Source organism: Rousettus aegyptiacus, unplaced genomic scaffold, assembly GCF_014176215.1.
Source record: "Rousettus aegyptiacus isolate mRouAeg1 unplaced genomic scaffold, mRouAeg1.p scaffold_m13_p_4, whole genome shotgun sequence".
In the NCBI taxonomy this organism is placed as follows: domain Eukaryota; kingdom Metazoa; phylum Chordata; class Mammalia; order Chiroptera; family Pteropodidae; genus Rousettus; species Rousettus aegyptiacus.
In genome coordinates this window covers 38,329,088-38,348,924 of record NW_023416307.1, presented here as the reverse complement: position 1 = coordinate 38,348,924, position 19,837 = coordinate 38,329,088, and the positions used below count along the sequence as shown (strand labels likewise).

General features: G+C 33.2%; 1 pseudogene; it reads right to left on the bottom strand.

The window, feature by feature from the left end:
• Positions 1-19,147: 19,147 nt before the first annotated feature.
• On the bottom strand, positions 19,148-19,266 carry LOC118602599 (annotated as a pseudogene).
• Positions 19,267-19,837: the final 571 nt, after the last annotated feature.

Below are 19,837 nucleotides of genomic sequence, written 5' to 3'. Positions count from 1 at the left end.
TTGGCATTTATTAAAGTTCCTACTTGCTTATAGTTCTGTCCTCTTGAAGAGCTTGTGTTCTAAGTGACTGATCCTGAGATACATATGTTGTGGAGTGACAGGCAGACCAGCTGGGTTGTGTGATTTGACAAGATAATCCATGCATGACGTGTGGTAGAATATCTACATCCAGTAAATGCTAAGTACATGGTAGCTATTTATTATTGTTGTTATTTAAGCTTGGAATTTTCCTCTTCATATCCATCAGGAAAAGTCTTTTCTGCCAGCACTCAAATGGAAAATAATCTTTTTGACGCCTTTCTTGATTTCCCATGGATGATTTAGACTTTTTCTCTCTGCACTCAGTGCACTTTGTATATACTTCTGTTGTAGGTCATATCACATTGTAACATAATTATTCTTTTATCTCTTTGACTCCCTCAGTACACTGTGAAAGCCTGTGAATAAGGCAGTGTCTTATCTCTTCCCACAGCACTGAGCACAGGCCCTGACATATGGTAGCAATGCATTAAATGTTTGTTACATGAGTGAATGGATGAAAAAGCAAAAGAATAAAGATTTTGCTCTTCAGATGGGTGACCTATGACTTCTTATGTTTCTTCATCATAGGATTTAAGGTATGGAAGAAAGTGGGTAAGGATTATGTTCTAAGTCCCCTTGAAAGTTGCCAATAGAGTGAAGAAACTATGATGCAGCTATGATTGAAAACTATGGTCGAAGGTGTCATTGGAAGTTTTATCGCGATACCTGTGGTATGTAGATTTAAGTCACTAAGAGCTCCTCCTTTTCTGCCTATTTAGCCAGGGTATTTTATTTAAGAGGAGAAACTTTCCAAGTTCTCCAAAGAAGGGAAAGTTAGCAGATTCTCATGGAGGTGACTACCCAGACTACATTCTTCTTCCCTAATTCACGTGGGTAGGCCATTTTAGTACCATTATTCCACCCACAATTGATTGAGCCAGAGTGGACACCCGATTCAGGATAAACCAATTCATTCATTTATATAAATTAGAGTCTTTCTCTTGGGAATTTGAAATTTAGACTCAGAGGCGCTAATGCTAATTAATTGTTGCTAGACCAGAGAGGATATATAGGGACACTCAGGGTGGCCGTCTTTGGTGTGTATAAAGTAATAGAATAAGCACTTTGCAGAGTGAGAAAATTGACACTCTCTGTACAAAGAAGCAGAGACAGGCAATCCTAAAGAGTGAAAGAAGAAGAGGAAGAGGAGGAGAAAGAAAGGGAAAAAGAAAGAAAGTTATCTTTGATTTCCAGTTTTGGCTCGGCTGGGCTCTCTGCTCTAAGTCCAAGAAGGTACTATTAGATTAATTTAGAACATTTTTCAGTTTTACTTGTCATTTGGGTGGTGTTTTTTATTTCTAATCCACAGAATTTTCAGCAAGGCAGGAGGGTTGTTGGTTTTACGTATATCTAGCAATGCTTTGGAAACTACTGTCTATCCTAGTAGCACCGGGGTTCTGTTTCAAAAGACATGTGAGAAGGTATTGTGATGTAGGGTGTCATGTCACTCTCCCACAGAGGGCTCCTGGTGCTCTATGTATAAATCAGCCATAAAGGCACTTCAGTCAAGGGGTCAAGCTGGATCTCATAACGACTTTCTGTCTTGACTGTGATCCAGATGGGTCCTGGCGTGTGTACCCTGGCCCGACACTGACCTTAATGCAGGCCAAGGAATCAGAGCCTTGCATTTTAGCACATTGGTAGAGACAAGGATTAGGATCCTTTGGATTAGAAGCATTCTGTAACATAATAGGAAAAACTGCAAGCCTTGCTATCTTCTTGGGAAAAAAATTAAAATATATCTGTAGAGTGACTTATTCAAACTGTTTAAAGTGAAAGGGGGTACTATTAGTAGTTATACCAGAACAACTGTCTTCAGCCAATACCGCGGTATGGTCACCATATCTCTGGGTAATTTGTATTGATTTACATATATATTTAATTAACAAAGGACATAAGAACCTGAGTATACTTTTATTTGAAAGAGCTCATTTATTCTTGCTGTTTTGAAAACAAATCTTTATTTGTTGTAGACAAAAATTATAAAATGTAGATATGCAAAAATAAGGCTATACAAAAATCACCTGTCACTCACCTCTTAAGGATAATGACATTCAAGATTTTTCTATTTATGCATACGATATATTTAAATTAAAAATTAAGCCGTATTATACATATTATTATATAAATTGCTTTTTAAAATTGCTTTTTAATGTCCTTTCACATCAATATCATTTTAATGGTCATTTTCTAATTTATGATGTGCCATAATTTGTTTAATAACCTCTTATTCTAGGCCATTTAGGCTGTCTCCAGTTCTACTAATTGTGCTTTAACAGGCCCCTCTATCTCCTGCAATATTTTTTCGTATGAAATAAATGTGGGAAGTAGAGTTGGTTTCTACAGATGATCATACCTTTAAAGATCTCCCAGGTTAGCACTGCATACATAAGCCTATTAAAACGTTTTAAGTGGTCACCAAATGAAATGAAATGTCAGTGGTTTTTTTCACCCTGTAAGACAAAGGGAAGCACTTGGAAAGGGCCGTGCACCACCTTGTGTCACCTGGGTGAAATGTGCTGCCAACACTCCTGTGCCTATGAACAGACCTTTAGAGCTCTGAGAAGGAAGCAGGCTTTGCAAAGAGCACTGTGATGGAAAACAAAACACAGAAGTAGACAGTGTAATGTGTCTTTATATGCTTAGGGATTTTTCTTACCATAAAGTGATCCTGGCTTTTGACTACATTACTAGATATGATTCTCTTTTTATTGTGGCCCACCTTTGGTACAATGGCATTTTGCATAATGAAAAAAAATGTTGACAGTAACATACTTATTATAGAAGATGCAGAAAATTATTGAAAAATTATTGTATACCATTACTTGGAGGTAACGATTATTAACATTTTTCATGTGTTTTTTCTAATATTTTTCTCCACATATATACACATATAAATTATACAATGGATAATATAATAAGGGTTTTATAGCATTGTAAAGTATTATAGTATTATAAAGGTTTTCTTGTTTATTTAAAACTTGACATTAAACACTCATTATAGGAAAGTCAGTTTCCATATCTATCATGCTTACTGATGAATCTCCAATGCCTAACAGAATACACAGTATGTTAGTAAACCTATGATAAATATTTATTCAATTACGCAATCTCACCATATTTTAAAATTAACTTAACCATTCCTCTGTTGTGCATAAGTTTCAGTTCGTTCACTATAGTAAATCACATAATGATGAATAAAACTTTATCCACTTTTCTGATTTATTTCAATGTTAGATTTTTTTTTAATGCAATGGTTAACTCAAAAGAAATAATAAAAAAAAAAAACGGTCCAATTACATTGTGCTAGACTACTTTCCAATCCACCTAAACACCAGTAGGATCTATGATTATAAATGGCAGAGCTGCAAATCCAACTAAAACCTCCACTCCAAACCCTGGGTCCTTGACACAATTCTGTGTGGCCGCTCCATCAGTACAGTTAAAAAATGATTGAACAATAGTAATCTAAAGATTCTGATTAATTAATTCTGATTTATCAAGCCAATAACGCTAACAAAAAGAAAGTATTAGTTTGCTAAGGTTTTAATTTAATGAAGACTCTGACTCATGATAACAGAGCCAATGTTAGTCCAATTGCCACTTTTATGTGAATCAGAAAAAAATGACCCTTCTCCGAGATAGTTTAACACCTTCCTCAGAAAAATTAACTCAGTCAGTACATATTCCTATGAACATAGATATGTGAGTTGCATCCTTTGGAGCTATAAGGCACAAATCCTGGACAAATGTATTTTCTCACCTCTCGGGATCCTCCCTTCAACCAGGCTAAAATTGTGTGAGAATATGTCAATCTAAGTAGACTATGTTTTCTGGAAGCCTCTTTTTGAAATTATTACAACTTTTATCCTGCTTTTAATCTTCTGGCTCCCCTTCAGGTCTCTTTGATTTTATGTTTCTAACATTTTTGCAATCCCATCTACAAACCATATTCTGGGATCATAAATATTGAGTTAAAAGAGTTATAGTGGAAAATTTTATTTTATAATAAAATTATTTTTAAATATTTTTAAACTATTTATAATTTTAATATATATAAAAACCAGTTCCATGTGTATATGTCTATTTAAAATAACTTAAAAAGTATAAATTTATGAAAGACAGTAAAGTTTTATGTCTCTAATGCATTCGGTCAGAGAGTTTCTATTGTCTATCTGATTATCTGGACTTTATTGGATGAAGCTCCATCATTTTTAAAAGTATAGTTGATATTCAACTTCTTCTTTTTAGCTTCCAAATATAAACTTGTGAATATAAGTAGTGAATCTTCACAGAGGCAGTTCTATTATAAGAAAAATTCTCCATAAATATTACATTATCAGTGGCCCGACAAGTTAGTTGAACAATTGTGAAGACAGCTATACCTTGACTTTTAATTCTTGAAATATTGTTGATATATTTCTATACCGAAGAAAAAATTTAAAGGGCTTATTTTAGTTCAAATAACATTCTGAGCCATTTTTTCACCTAATACACAAAGAAATTTCATTGAAAAATAGATATTTCTCCTCTATTTTGTTCTACTGCTGCCATCTAGAGTAAAAGTGAAGCAAAGGAAGCAGATTTCAATGAAGCAGTGCAGAGAACGCAGAATCAATTGGAAGCAGAATAATGGGGGACTTTTTCAGAGCTCATACTAGCATAAATGGTACTCCATTATGTATTTGCGAATCTAGCAACACAACCATAATCTGTTTCAGGCCTAGCTGTGAATAGGTAGCATTTGTCTAGAGTATCTTCTGCCTTCCCCTTTTTGTTCCCTTTCCTCTTATTTGCCAGTATCTCCCAAGGGTTCCTGGGCCTGAAAATGCTTTCTTATCCTTCTCATTAAACTGTGCTTTCTGCACAAGATCTAATAAACATATTGATACTCAGGTGTTCAGGAAAAATAAACTAGATATGTGATCTGTCACCTCTCTGCATTTATGTAGAGACAGTTTGGGTGAAATACATTCAGATCCAAGTGGCAATAAAATTATAAACTTTTGAGGACTTATCTAGTTTAGTTCCTCTGCATCTGGCTTTCAGGAAGCCTTTACCCATAACCCCACTGATGATGACATCATGTGAGACGTCAATACACAAAAGGCCTGCTGTAGAGGCCCTCTCTGATGATTCTGTGATATGCTCCTATTGTACTCAGAACTTCCCCCAAAGAGCATCTGTCTCGCTTTATAGAAATTGTTTCGTTGTCTCTCTACTCCATCAGGTTATTAGGCTTCTGAGGTCAGGAACTGTTGTAGCCCTTATGCTGAGCAGACATTCCATAAATGAGCCCTGAGTAAATCCATAAGAATGAATGATCAGTATTATCTTTTAAAATTTATAAGAGTTTTTCCATATTCTCAAAAAATTCATGTGTAATATTATTGTGATAGCATTAACATTCAGGCAAATAAGGCGATCTTCAAAAAAAGAGTAATGTCCAAACTCTTGCATAGTCAGAAGGCTTGAGTTTGCTACTACTGTCATCAAGATTACTTAAACCACTCCTATCGTTAGACGACATGTCTGAACAAACCATAATAAATTTCTGGAGTGCAGGCATGTCACCAACATTGAAGCTGTGATATTCTTATTTTCAGCATGAAGTAGTTAAGTATATGACTAGTTGGATGATAACTGAATATCTAAATAATCAATACAGTAAATAGAAAAACAACAACAACAATGAAAAAAGTTAGGCCAAATCAGGCCAAATCTAAACCTTAAAAAAGTACCCTTTACATTCGCTGCTGATAAAAATAACAGTGTCAGATAGGCCACGTTGGCATAATGACAGGCCTGTGAATTAGAGGAACAGGAGCTACATCCCATGAGAGACCTAAGGAATGGCCCCAGATCAGCTAAATGACAATGAGGTTTATGTGGCAAGGGTTTCTACGCTTCCTAATTAGAAATAATGATACTATTTAGTCACATAACCTTTGAATATAAGAGATCATCAGAAAAAAAAAAAGTCCAACTGATCTAAGTTCAATAATAGTTAAAGGATCTTAACATGATTTAACTTTCTTTAAGGGGTTATTAATGATTCTAATTTAAATGGGATACTATCATTAACTTTTTTGTCTCCCTCCCTCCTTTCTTTCTTTCCTTCTTTTGACATTTTTAAAAAAATCTTCTAAGTAGCTGTGAAGGTGGTATAAATTATTATTTCTCTATAGGATTATTCCATTCTTATATCATCACCAATCTTTAAAAATTCCCAAACTTTCCAGCTATAATCTTTACCCTTGCCTCGACTTCCTCATCTCCCATTCTTTTCTTAATCTATCCCAATAGAGATTTTTCATCTCACTATTGCATTTAGTCCTCACCACCATTATTTTTAAAGATGACCAATGATATGCATCTTCCCAACATCTATTGTCTGTGTTCTATTCTCATCTCACTTCACCTCTCATCAGTATTTGAAACTGTCGATCACTCTGATCCTTTTGAAAAAGTTTCTTCTCTAGTTTCCTGCCAAAGAGCACTCACCCAATTCGTGTAAACACTCAGTACAGTCCTTCTCTACTAGAATTCCAAATATCTGCGATGTCTTCAATATGTAATTTGCTGTTACAAAAAAAGTAGTACAATAAACAACCTTTTATAGATGTCCTTTTACACATTTAGGAGTATGTATCTCTAGAATGTATTCCTAGAAACACAGACATACATTAGTAATTTCAACAGTGATGTTAAATTGCCCTCCATAGAGACTATTCCATGTAGTATTCCTCTAGCCATGTATAAGAGTAACTTGTCTCCATAGCATCTTCAGTAATGTGTTAATTTTTAAAACTATTGTCAAACAAATACTTGAAATATTGTATCTCAATGTAGTTTTAATTTCCATTTCTCTTATAACGAGAGAATGAGCATCTTTTCCTATGTTTAAGAGCCATTTGTATTTATTTTTCTCCTAACCGATGATATCCTTTGCCTATTGTTCATATTGTGTTTTGTTCCTTTTCTTACTGATTTATAGAACCTAAATATATATTTTGTAATTTATCTCTTTCCATTGATATGAGTTACAAATAATTTTTTCCAGTTTGTCATTTTATATTTAACTTCACTGTATTCTCTTTTTCTATAAATAAATTTCTAAATGTTCACAAAGTAGAACTCATTTTTTTTTTTTTTCGATGGCTTCTGGGTTTTGTAAAATGTAAAAGGCCTCCATTACTCTGCAGTTATGGAAAAATATTTCTATGGTTTCTTATAGTTCATGGCTTCATTTTTTACATCTAGACCTTTGATTAATCTGAAATCTATTTTAAAGTAAGATGTGAGGAAAAAATTAAAATTTACTTCATTCTCCAACTTTTCTCCCTGCCCTCACATAAGTACTCAGGTGACTCACTTGCTTATTTTAAATCAGGTATAGTTAAGTGCCACTTTAATCACATACTAATTTATTTATGCTTTCTGTCCTATTTCTAGATATGTCTTCCTGTTCTATTGAGCTGTTTGTCTATTCGTATGCTCCTGCAATAGCATTGTTATTCTTACAGTAAATATCTTGTAGGACCAGTCTTGCTTTTTTTCAAAAAAAAAAAAAAATCCCACCAGTTCTTGCTTTCTTATTTTCGCAATGAACTGGAGCTTATTTAGATAAAAAATATCCATTGGTCTTTTTAATGGGATTGCAATTTATTTAAAGATTATTTTGGGGGAGGATTAACCATCTTTTTGAAGTTTAGTGTTTATAGGTAAGAACATGGTATGCCAACATATTTGTTCAGTCTTCTTGTTATGTTCCATGATGATATTTTAAAGTTTTCCTCATATAGATCTTGCGTATTTCCTGTTAAGTTTTCCAAGTATCTGTTTTTGGTTGATATTTGTGACCTTTTAGGTTGTTTTTCATCCTACAGATTTTCATATTGAAGTAATCACATTTTCAGTAATTGCCAACATTTTCCTTTATGGTTTTGCAATTCTTGTATTATTGAATTAAGAAGGCCTTTTTTACTCTAAGGTGAGATATATATATATATATATATAATTATATGTTATATAAATTAAAATTATATAAATTATATAAATATAATTTTTCTTAAAATTCTGAAAGAAATTATATTTTAGTCTACAATTGAGTGAAATTTCAGTTCATACCTACAGGGTGATACACATTTACATTTTATTTAATGAATTTCTTTAACATTATCTTTTTTCTTTAACTTTTTATTTTAAAGAATTTAAAATCTACAGAATATTTTAATGAACAGTGCAACGAACACCCTTATATCTTTCACCAATTGTTAAAAATAAAATAAAATTACCAAAGAACAATAAGAAAATATAGAAGGCAGCAGTATAGCGTTTAAAAGCAATGAATGGTGTCGATTCTAAGATAAATTTTCTACTTATTGAGATTATTAGTCACTTGATGGTTATCAATTTAATGGATAAACCATTCAAAAACTTTGATGTAGTTATGTCAAGACAGGGACATTTTTAAGGGTTGCATTTTGATATATGGTGCTATTACTGTTCATATCAGAATAGTTTTAATTGCTCCTTTGATCTCTTCTTTAATCCAAGAGTTATTAAAATGGGATTTTATAATTTTCAAATAGGCATATACATTTGGCTATTATTATGATAATTTCTAATTTTATTGCATTGTGATAAATGAATTTAGTCTGTATGCTGTCTATCTGCTTTTCAAATGTATTGAAATTTTTTTATTTGCCTATATATAGTCATAATTGTGCCCTTTCCTTCTTTCCAGAGCTAACAATTATCTTGGATTTTGTCTTTACCATTATCTCACTTTTTTTGAGGTTTATTACACATATATGTATAAGAAAAAAAATTGTTTAGGTTTTGAACTTTATATAAATCGAATATTACGTTTTGCATTCTTCTGATGTGCTTCTTCCCTCAAATGTTTTTGAAATTCTTACATATCAATCTGTGTAGCTGTAATTAGTTCAACTTCAGTGCTAAGTATTACAGATATTAATTTACCGTAATTTATTTTTCATGTAATTGTTGATAGACATTGTGTTGTTTCCTAATTTTTTTCCAATACAAAAACAGTGAGCTACGAGCATTGCTTCCATATGTCATGCCTCTCTCCTCTAAACAGCATGTGGATAGATTTTGTGCATTGTATCCAGTGGGACAATTTTTGTCTTTTAACTGGAGAATTTAGTCCTTTTATAGTGATTGGGATTATTGATATATTTGAAGTTTCAAAATAGATCTGAGTGTGAGTTGCCAAATGTTGTCAGTTTGCTCTCCATAATTTCTGTGCTAGTCTAAACTTTCATCAATAGTATAAGTGGGTTACCATTTTTCCAAATCTTTACCACCATTAATTATTATCTGATTGTTAATATTTGTCATTTTTATGGGTGTAAAGTTGTATCTTGTTTTAATGCGCATTTCTAAGATAACCAGGGAGGTTGAACATCAATAGTGTACTTATTTTTAAAAATAAAGCAGATTTCTTTAGTTCATATTTACTGTGAACGATATCTTGTTTATGATAACAGTACAGCTATCAAATTTAGGGAATGTAACATTGATAGAGTACTTAAATTTACAGTCGATCTTCTAATTTTGTCAATTATCCAAATATTGTCTTTTATAACATTTTTTTTCTTTCTGGTTGAGATTTCCATTCAGAATTACATATTGTTTTAGTTGTACATTCTTGAATCTGAAAAAGTTTCTCAGTATTTTTTTTTTTGGCATTAACATTTTTGAAAAAACATAGTCTAGTTATTTACAAAAGATTTGGATTTGTTTTCTCAATTTCCCTTTCAACTGGGGTTCCTTAAGAAAATTAAGCCCTGGGGCATCCATTATATAGAATTAATTTCTCTCCTAGTATCTAAAATAGAGAGTTAAGAAAATAATCACTTGAGTCATTTTCTGTAAGATTTAATTTTGCTTTGGAACCCTGGATGAGACAGGCCAGCTGTTTCCATAAGATTTATTTTGGGCCAGAACACTGCATATGTGATATGTGTCACTCTGAGGATATCACACCTGGAAGCACATGATGTCATCTGCCCCTCATCAGAGATGTTGATTTTCATTATGTAATCAAAGTGTTTTCTATTTTATCCACTCTACAGTTAATGCTTTCCTCCTTGCAATTAATAAACAGTATTGGAGGGGGATCCTTTGAGATGAAGCAAATATACTGCTGCTCAAACTTTCCTTCTTAGATTTAGCATCCATTGATGATACTTGACTAAACAAATAATTACCATGATGGTAGAAAATGGTGAAATATGAAGAAATTACACAGAACGTAGCACAGAAAGACAATGATGTAGAAAATAGAAACTATTTCGAGGCTAATGTGTGTTCTATCCAGGCAGAATCCCTCAAGGAGAGAATTGAGAGAAGGGAAAGGCAATAATAGAAGAGATGATGGCTGAGAATAGTTTAGAAAGTCTGAGAATCTCAAGCAAAATAAATAAAAAAGATATCCACACCAAGAGATATAGTCTCTTACAAACTTCAAATAAAAAGATCTTAACGTAACCAGCTAAAAAGGTTCGTGCCAGCACTATTCCCATCAAAACTTCATGTCAAAGATTCTAGAAGTAAACATCATCCTTCCTTTTGAGATAATACATTTCTTGCCTTTTTTTGTTGTTGTCTTTTTACAGTTTTACCATGTGTATTAGTTTCCTAGGGCTATGACAAAATACCATAAACTGGGAGGCTGAAAGCAACAGAAATTTATTCTCTCACGTTTCTGGAGAATAGAAGTCTGAAATCAAGGTATCAACTGATCCATGCTTTCTTGAAGTCTCTAGGAGAGGACCTTTCCTTGTCTTTTCTGGCTTCTAGTAGCCCCAGTGTTCCTTAGTTGTGGTAGCATAGCTCCAGTATCTGCTTCTATCTTCACCTGGCTGTCTTCCTTGTGCCTATCTTTTCCTCTCCTGATAAGGAAACCAGTTATATTGAATTAGAGTCCAACCTGATGATCTCATCTTAACTCAATTACATCTGCAAAGACCCATTTCTAAATATGGTCACAGGTACTGAGGGTTAAGATTTCAACATATCTCTTGGGGGGGGGGGGCACAATGCAACCTATAACATCATCTAAAACACTCAAGACAAGTTTGGCCTGTTTTTGAACTTTAGATAAATGGGTAAAAATTTCTTCGAAAGACATATCTAAGAGAAAAATAGCTAGAACATAGAATTTGTATATCTTTAACTTTACTCTTAATACAAAATGATTTTTCAAAGTTTTAGAAACAATTCACATACCATCAGCAATGTATAGAATTCCATATTTTGTTATATGTTTATTGGTCATTTGGATTTCCCAATTTGTGAAGTTGGAGACTTTTATCCATTTTAAAAAATTGTGTTATATATTTTTCTTACTGATTTTTAGGAGTTGCTTATATTTTCGGAACATACGTCGTCAATGTGACTGAATTGAAAGGGTGACAGTAGGCATATTTGTTTTGTTCCTCATCTCAAAGGGAAAGCTTTCAAGAGTTTCTATTATGCATGTTTGCAGTAGCTTGTTTGTTTATAAATACCCTTCATTAATTAAATAAATTTTCTTCTATTCTTAATTTGCAATGAATTTTATGATGCCTGGATGTTAAATTTTATTTAAAGTATTTTTCTGCATTAGATAGAAGATCTTATAACATTTCTCTTTTAATCTGATACTATGGTGAATTACATTAATTGGTTTCTTAAACTGAAATGATCTTGAATTTTTGGATAAACTCAAAAAGATAATAAGTTATCTTTTTAATATATTGATAGATTTAGTTTCTAATATTTAGTTTAAGAACTTTGCACTTATCATATGTTATAGAATCTAAGATGCCATTACTTTATATATCACTGTGAAAGAACGAAAATGCTTCCCAATGAAACTATGATACAATACTTTTTTTCACTTAGATTAAAAAAATATTTATTGAAATACCTTTTGTGGTTCATTTAAACATAGATTTTATTATCTGTCAGTTTGTATATACTTAGAAAAATTGTAAAGTAAAGTGGTATTCCTAAAATGTCTTCACAGCAACTATTATGGCTATATTATTACATTAAATTTAAAGCTTTATGTTGGTGGGTGGTAACTATTGATTTCATCAAGTTGAAGACTCTATCACTTGCCTAGGGTGGAGACATATATCCCTTCAGAGCACATTTGCTTTTACCTTTGTCATCGTGAGGCTTAGAATTTGTTTTTCTCAAATACTTGATGTATTTTTTTTTAATCTTATTTTAGATGTGCATTTCTGTGCATTTCTCTTTCTAACTATCAGATTCTAGTGATTGTTGGGGAGAGGTGGCATAGGTAGTAGATGGAGTGGAACATTCTAAATATGAAAGCCTTCAAAGAGTTGCATTGACACTGGGACCTAACCTGCTCTCTGGGCTAAGGGCTCCACACTTGCCGCTCTTGTCTCGGATGGGAGCTCCCTATTGCTCTGCAGTAGATAAATAGGGACAAGGTAATAAGCAGTAAACATTAGACCTACCTGGCTGCTCTTTCTGTGGATTCCCAAATTATCATCCAATTTTCCCCAGACTTCCCCCAGTTCATCATGTCTGCTATCTCTGTCCAGAAGTACTTCTAGAGCTGTTTCTGCACATTACTTATTCATTTTAGGCTGTGATTTCTCCTACAGGAACCTCCTCTGCTTTTCATATTTCAGAGATTTTATATGCTTTCTAGAGCAACATACCCATCATTTATTGTTATTCTAGGCTGTTATGGATTTAATATTATTTCTCTATTTCTAGAAATCTGGGGTGAACTCTGAGGATAGAGTTGCACTTTGATACTACAGTAGTTCTAATTTCATCAACCAGCATTTCAACAATGGTTATATCTAGGTAATATAAAATTTTTATTTGGAGTATTTTAAAATTTTTCTATAATGTGTATATATATATTACTTAGTTTAATTATATTTTAATTACAAATGTAACTGAAGTATACTTGCACAAAATGAAAATAAAAACTCTTTCTTTTCACCCTCGCCTCCAATTCCACTTCTCAGAGTGAACCATAATCTAGATCAGAATTTTGCAATCTTGACATTTTTTGGCATGTGATAGTTTTTTGTTGTGTGGGGCTGTCCGGTCCATTGTGGGATATTTAGCATTATTCCTGGACTCTAATGCTAATAATGCTATTAGCCTTATTCCTGGAAGAGTCCAGGAATAATGCTAACAGCATCCCCAAGTTGTGGCAACCAAAAATATCTTCAAACATTGCCAAATGTTCTCAGGGAGACAAATCACCTTTGCTTAGAACTACTGGTCTAGATTTATTTTTATTAATTTACAAACACACATACATTTAAAGAGAAATAACTTATTTTACTGAAATAGTAAATGGTAAAACCCATCTCTAAGTCCATAGGCTAAAGTATGCTCTTTGAACAGCAGCCTGATGCTAAGATGTGAAAAAAACGATGTTTAGTGGTTGAACAAATTTGGGTAACGTTGAGTTAAAAAAATTAAACTATTTTCTACATGACTACTCTGAACATTTAAGTTGCTGTTGTGCATTGTGACTCTCCAGAAAAGAGATAAAATTGCACTATTTCCCAAGCTTATATGGCTGAAGAATATTTCATGGAGCATTTCATGGGACTAATGTTCTGTGAAAACCCAATGAGAAACTTTACATTAATCCTCTGAGTATAAGGAAGTCCATGGCAAGTTTTAGACAAATATAAAACTAAAATAATATAAAAAATAAAAAAAACTATTTTATGTTCCTAGTATTCTATCACATCCCTGTTGTCTCTTAATCCACTATAAGGAAATATTGTTTAGGAATACTACTTGTTTTTGCAGAGTGAAAAAATAGATACCAATTCTATTTCAGAAGAGGCTTATCTCATGTGTGGCCATCACAGTTCTTTAATTTTCCCTCTGCTCAAGATTCCAGGCTACTGTCTGATTTTTTTGTTCCTTATTAACATAGGTGGATAAAATTATTGTTTTCCACCAAATTACAATGGCACAAGTAGTATTTTTTTCAAACCCTATTGACTTCTCAACCATTTACTAAGGTCTTTAGATCCTCAAACAAAAATTCTTATGAGAGAGCTACAAATAAATGAAAATCCTTTATAGCGTTTCCCTCAGATCGATCTTCGCTGCTCTTGTGTGGTGAACCTAAGGCATTTTCTTGTTGTTGTTGTTGTTGTTGTTGTTGTTGTTGTTGTTGTTTTAGTTGCTATTAGACAAAACTCAGATGGGACTATAGAGCATAGACCAAGGGTGCATTGCAGAGAGACACTGCCGATTCAGATGAAGGCGGCCTGGGATCAGTTGGGCGTTCTGCAGTATAAAAGACGACAGGGACATAAATAAGCAACATCTATGCCCTCTGTCTTTTCCCCTCCTCATGAATAAAATGGGAAAGTAACAGTAGAATGAAAAATAAAATAATATCTGAAGGTAGAAGACATAGAGGGTGATATTCATGGTATTATTGCACTGTTTCAAAGCTGATAGTTTAATATTCAGAATGATTAGAAAGAGAAAAAATTGAAAAAAAAAATCACATTGACTTATTCAGTGTGACCAGGGCAGAAAAAGTGAAGGTTGTTACATACTTATCTATATAATCTCGATTTCTATTTTCAAAGGAATAGCAGCAGACTTCTTTATTCTTATCTATGTTGTCACCAGAGGGCACTAGTAAATGTTCAAAAACTTTAAAATTTACAGAGCGCAAAGTCTTAAGCATGAATCCTGGTGAAGTTCATTGGCCACTCTATATTTTTTGTTTTTCTTCTATAAACCAAGGTCTTTACAACTACACTTAAATGAAGGTCTCTTAAACGTAAATATTTATAACTACTCTTCAATGAAGGTCTTAATTTTTTAATCTAAAACTCCATTTTAAATTCAGATGTCTTTTTGATATAATCAGTTGTGACAGGTTATAACTGTTGTAGAAATCTTAATTTAAAAACAGAAACCTGGATTTTAATAGGCAGTGGAGGTACCTATACTACTCCTAGGGTGCCGTGTGGTTGGGATTTTACATTTTTCCCCCTTGTTCTCAGCCTGATACCATGTCCTGACTTTCTGGGCATACTTCAAGAAGACTGACTGTGTGGGTATTTGGAGAGAAAAAGGTAAGGCAGGTGAGGACTTTTTGGACAATTTGATGTTACAGAAAGAAGGATTTCCTCTCCACCAAAAGAAAAGGGAGAAGGAATAGATATAATTGAAATTAGGCAATACATGGTTCAAAAGAAAATATACGTGGACTTTGCAATATAATGCTATTTTGTACAAAACTCAATTTAATAAAAAAATGTTTATTTTGGAAAATTAAAAGTAGAATTTGTTTAAACAGTAATTACAAGTTAATAATTAAAGTTACACATTACAGATTTTTATGTATATATCTGTGTATGTATATATGTATGTATTTATACAAATGAAGTAAAGAAAAACTTGAGAATTAAAGAGACTATCATTATTTTGGTAAAACAGAAGAACGTAGTTATGTGTTCAGGACTTGGCGTCAAGCAGATACAGAAAGGACTTGTTTTCCAAAAAGGAAGTGAATGGGGAAAAAAAGAAAGATCTCAACTATAATTTAAAATAAAATTTGTTGAATGTAAACTTTGTCTTAGTTTACTTTGTTGCCGTAGTGCCACTCTTTGCAATTTCCCCTACTTCTAATTCTTCATTTTTATCATCATAATAGACATTAGAAAACTACATTGCCTAGATTGAGAAAAACTTCTCTACTTGTATTTTTCTGATAAAATAAAGCTTATATAAAAGAGGATAAAGAGCTATGGTTTTTCCAAATTGCCATCATCTTTAGAGTTATGCTTAGTAAACTCAGGCTGACTTCAGCACTGTGTATTGCAAGATCTTAGTTTGAAACTTTGAAACAAAAGCCAGATGTTGATTGACTGTGTCCTGCATATACTGACTTTTTCTTAGCCAGGGGCTAACCTTGATATATTCATAAGAAGACTAATTGAGCCAAGCCTAATAAAATGTTTGCTTTTTTTATGACCATTTGTGGGGGCACAAAAGAGCTCAGAAACAAAAACTCAGAATTTCTCCAGAAAAACCTCATGAACCATCTCTTCTCCCAGGAATCTCCTTCCAGCCTCTAGTAATCCAATGCCTCCTCTTTTCTGTACCATTTCCTGCACCTCTTACCCCGCCAAAAACCTCTTAATTCTTCTGCTGCTTTTTCTCCCATTTTGTTTCCGAGCAGCTTTTTTCTTCCCATGAAAAATGCCACCTTCCCATAAAAAGTGGGAACCATCTGAGGCTTTATTTAGATCGAAGTGGGCTATCAGAGGAGCATCTCAATAGAATTGGTCCTTGTTTCTTTTACTAATGTAATTTTCATCCCAATTACCAAAAAGTTAAGTAATACATGTTCATACAAATAAACAAAAAGAAAGTCATTGTTCTTTTCCTGTGGAGTAGTGGATGAGAAGGTGTAATTACTGAGAATTACTTATTATGGAAAGCATAGAACCCTATTACTCACAGGATAGTTTCAAAGACTTAATTTTGCTTTTATCACATTGTAGGAGACTGAAGCTCTTTAACTGCTAATGTGCAGATGTGTTCCTTCTTCTTAAACGTTACACTATTAGGTTCTTAAGGATACTGATATCACAGTGAGCTCAGTTTCATGGTGTATTAATTTTCTATTGCTGCATAACAAATTACTACAGATTTAGTGTCATTTTAAAAAACCCATATTTTTATCTTCATTTCCGTGAGTCAGAAGTCTGGGTGTGGCTTAGCTAGGTGCTTTGCTCAGTTTCTTACAGGGCTATAATTGCGGTGTTGGCTGGGCTGTGTCCCTTTCTGGATCTCAGGGCTCTCTTCCAAGCTAAACTGTTGACAGAATTCGGTCCTTTACGGTTGTTGGCTTGAGGTCACCAATAGCAATAGCCAGAGTATCAATATCTTTATAGGTTTCCCATGCTCTATTTTCCACAAGGCCATGAGAAGAGGGCTAGATAGATGCCCACAAATGCAGTGGGTTGTATTATAGGAAAGGAACCCTGAGTTTAAGGATATTAAATCTTTAATAATGGACAATAAGTATACCTGCCCTTTGCTCTGAAGGGTAGATACTATCTCTCTTCCAATACTGTTTGCTATATAAACACTCCTGAAAAGTTAGTTCAAAACAAAGGCAGTCGGTGCCTGTTCAAAAGACATGGAGAATTATTTCTCAACAATAATCACTGTACAGTTTTCAGATTCAAAACATTAACATTGATATATGCCATTACTTAATCTCAAAATCTTATCAAAATTTTACCAATTGTTTCACCAATGTCCTCTTTTTGCTACAAGATCACATGTGTCTTTCAAATCCTTTAATCTGGAGAAGTTCTTTATTCTTAGTCTTTTATGTCCTAGACACTTTTAAGAAAACAGGCTAGTCATTTTGTAGAAAGTCCTTCAATTTTGTTTTGTCTGATATTTCCTCACTATTAAATTCAGTTTATGCATTTTTTTATAAGAATACTACAAAAGCGGCATCGGCCCATTTTAGTGTATCATATCAGGAGACACTAATATCGTTTTGTCCCACTGGCTAGATCTCTTGGTCAAAATGATGTCTGCCAGTTTTTCTCTGTGGTAAATGTCAGATTTCCCTTTGTAATTAATAAATTTCTTCTGTAGAGATAGTTTGAGATTACATAAATCAGCTGTTTTTTATCATAATTTTTCCCATGAATTTTAGCGCCCATTGATGATTCATGACTAAAACAGTTATTACTATTGTTATTTGCAAAGTGGCAATTTTCTATTTCTATTTTCCTTTAGCATTTATTAGGTGGAATTCTACTGTAAGAAGTAGCTTTCCTTCTCCTCGTTTATTAATAATTTAATTATTTATTTCAGCATAGACTCATGGACAATTATTTTATCTGGTGTGTGTTCTAATCCATTATTGTCACTATTTTATTACTCAAATTTTCACAGATTTGGCCCTTGAAAATCCCTTCCAGTTGATACTCCTGTCCTTTTGACATATCCCCATCATTTTTTGAGTCCTTCCTTACACACTGACAATGCCCATTGGTGCCCAGATGTCACGGCCTCTGGACCTTATCAGCAGGTAAACCTAGGAATTATATGTACACATATATACACAGACATACACACACACACACACTCACTCACCTATATCTATCTACATATTAACAACCATGAGTTTATACTCCAATTTCATTTCAAGACCACAGTGGTTATTCTAGCCTTTCTCTTTTCCTATTTTTAACAAATTGTATCCTTAAAAATGTCCACATGACTCTTTGCACAATTCCTTCTCCTTACTCTCTAGCCTCCATGGATCTGATTTCTCATTTGTGCTGTTGTCTTTTCCAGAATTTCATGTAGTTGGAATCATAGCGTATATAGCCTTTTGTGCTTGGCTTCTTTCAGTCAACATAATGCTTTGAAATTTACATGTATTACATGTTTCTTCTTTTTCCTGGTGAGTAATATTCCATTTTATTGATGTAGTACAATTTGTTTATTCGTTTTCCAGTTGGTAGACATTTTATTGTTTCTAGTTTTGGGCTATTACAAAAAAAATTGTTATAAACCTTTTCACTCAGGTCTTTGCGTGGCCATATTTTTTTCATTTATCTTGGGTACATACTTAGGAATGAGATCGCTAGATCACAGTAAGTGTGTTTAACTTTATAAGCACTGCTAAGGTATATTCCAAATGGTCTATAACATTTTGCATTTCTACCAGTGACATTTGAGATTTCCATTTGCTCCAGATTCTTGCCATAGATTTAAATTGTCAGTCTTATGAATATAAGCCATTCTTGTCCATGTGTAATGATATCTCATTGTGGTTTTAATTTGCATTTCCATAATAAGTAATGATGTCAACCTCTTGTCATGTGCTATTTGCCCTTGGTATATCCTTTTTGGTGAAGTGTTCAAACACTTTTTAAAATTAGGTTATTTGCGTTCTTTTTACTGAGCTTAATGTGTTCTTATATAATCCGAATATTTCTCTCAATTTTTTTTTTTTTTTTTTTTTTTTTACCACCTACAGCACTTGGTCTTCCTAAGTGGTCTCCCACCTAAGTACTAACCAGGCCCGACCCTGCTTAGCTTCCAAGATCAGATGAGATTGAACACATTCAGGGTGGCATGGCAGTACACATCTCTCAATTTTTAAAAGTTTCTTTTTTACATTAGGAATATCTCTGTTGCAATTATGTTGCAAGTATTTTCTCCCTATTTGTTAGCCATCTCTTGATGTTGTTAATGTGTTTCTTGCCAGGATAAAAGCTTATTTTAAAAATTGTGCTGAAATTTATCAATTTTTTAAATTGCCACTGGATTTTGAATCATAGTTATGGGGCCTCTCAAAAATGAGATTTGCGGAGGCATTCACTCATGCTTTCTTCTGATTCTGTCTAATTCTATTAAAATTATTTATCTGTGGAGTTTATCCTTGTATATGGTGCAAGGTCTATATGTAATTTTATTTTTTTTCAAAATGGTTACCCAGTTGACCTAGCAATATTTATTAAATTTTCCATAAGTGATTTGGAATGACACTTTTATCATATACTAAATTTCTACATATATTTGGACTTATTTCTAAGCTCACTATTTAATTTTATTGGTTTATTAGTCAACTTTACATCAGTACCATATCGTTTTAATTATAGAGGCTCTATAGGAGAAGTCCCCAATTCCCAGGCCGTGGACCGGTACAAGTCTGTGG